The sequence below is a fragment of the Nannospalax galili genome, unplaced genomic scaffold (assembly GCF_000622305.1).
Source record: "Nannospalax galili isolate Female #2095 unplaced genomic scaffold, S.galili_v1.0 scaffold861, whole genome shotgun sequence".
Lineage (NCBI taxonomy): Eukaryota > Metazoa > Chordata > Mammalia > Rodentia > Spalacidae > Nannospalax > Nannospalax galili.
In genome coordinates, this window is record NW_008345581.1 from 367214 (window position 1) to 369217 (window position 2004).

Genomic DNA, 2004 nt, shown 5'->3' on the forward strand with positions numbered 1-2004 from the left:
ATCACTGAAACAACACAGAAATGCGATTTTGTGATCTGAAACCCAAAGTCCTAGAAGGTGCAAGGCCCAAAGAAAGGTACATTTCACTAGACTTACCAATTTCCATTCACAGGTAACATCTTGAAAGTCTACATAGCAAATCTCATTTGTGTTTGAACTTGAACCTCTGGGCACTAATAAAACCATGTTTGTTATTACAGTCTAGCCCATCCTTTCTCACTGAGGGAGAAAACCCTAATGCCATGTCTTTGCAGCTCTCAGATATTGTCAGAAAGGGAGCTAGGGACTTTGGCTTCCCTCAATACACACCTAAGGTCAGCAGTGTAGATCCAGATTAATTCCAGCATGTTGTTATGCCCCTGTAAATGCATGTCAAGCTGATGAGTAAACAGTTAAATACACTGAGAAGAGATTTTTGAGGAAGGGGAGAAATTAAGGGACTATTTTTCTAGTAAGACATATAAAATAGTCTCTGTGGTCTGAGGGGGCTGCTAGATCAGTTCCTGAAGGCAAGAACATGAATGGTATGTTCAGAGACGGCAAGGGACTGATGGGCTAGAGTGGAGTGAAGTGGGAGGTAAGGAGAGTGAGGTGGCAGATGGTCCCACAGAGAGCCTTCTAGGTCAGCAGAAGGATGAGGATTTCTACCCAGAGAAGGGAGGGTCTTGAGCAAAACAGTAATATGGTCTTGGGGAAGAAGCAGAGACACCAGCAGAAAGGTTATTGCAGCAGGCAGATGGTTGTACCTGATTGGAAGTGGTTCAAGTGATGAGAAGTAGTCAGGGTATAGACATACTTTATAAATACAGTCATTGGGTTTCCTGATGAGTGGTATACTGGGTAAACAATATCTCTTTCCCCAAAAATCATTTCCTTCCTAGAACCAGGCATAGCATTCATACACATAAAAAAATAAAAATAAATAAATTTTCTTAAAGTGAGTGACCTAAAACAGCCTTCTTTTCCTTTTATTTGGTATTATGGATACAAAACACAGAGTTCTCTGAGCTACTAATTAATCCCTAACATGTTTTCATCTGTGGCTGTTGCAACTGGAGCATATTCTTCTAGACAGCTTCTTCACTTACCTGGTTGGTACCTCCCTTCTGCAGCATTGCATGCTCCCAGTCATCTCCATGTAGGTTGGGCTTCTGTAAGCGTAAAGTCCTCAGGATCATTGCATAATTTCTTGGGGTACCAAGATGCCACAAGCTGCCAGTCTTCTTAAACTTCAGGACTGACTGAAGTGGCAGCGTGTCCTTACGTCCATATTCAAATGGCCAAGGATACCCAAAGCCAACTCAGATTCAAACACAAGGAAAACACACATATCTCTCAATAAGAAGATTGTCATGAGGGCTGTGCCCGGGTCTGGGAGAACTCGGAAAGCTCCCGGGTCTGGGAGCTGAGCCCGGTCTGCGAGAACACTGGGAGGACAGCGTAAAGTCCAAGATGGAAAATCATAAAACAAGTACTGTCAAGAAAAACTTAATCTTTGATATCATAACTAGAAAAATTAACTAACTTCCAGAATCAGACAGGAATCTACTCAAATATGGATCATTGTATATTGGACTAAGTGCTAGTTTCAATGGTCTAATAGTAAACAGTCTGTTCTCGCGCACCTTGCATGTGACACAAGCTCGAATAGCTGCTAGCTTACCGATGGCAGTGATCCTATTTTTGTCATACAGTACTTTTATTAGCTTACCTTTGAGTGCAGGTGATTTGAATTGTGAAACCTGCACAGTGACACGGGCTGAACTAGCTGGTTTTGTTCTAAGTGGTCTGTACCCCATTCTTTTGGCTATTGCTGTGAATGGTAGCCTAGCAGTCAAGTATCAGACCACTCCTCTGCGAGAGAGAGGAAACATCTTAAATTACTGGATTAGAGTTTCTAAGCCTGTCTTTAGAAAGATGTTATTGGGCTGGAGAGATGGCTCAACAGTTAAGAACACTGGTTGTTCTTGCAGAAGACTCAGGTTCGAATCGCAGCACCCACAT

At 42.5% G+C, this 2004-nt stretch overlaps 1 pseudogene; it reads left to right on the forward strand.

Annotated features, from left to right (window-relative positions):
- The first annotated feature begins 1452 nt into the window (after positions 1-1452).
- Positions 1453-2004, forward strand: part of LOC103740974 — a 7568-nt pseudogene continuing 7016 nt past the window's right edge.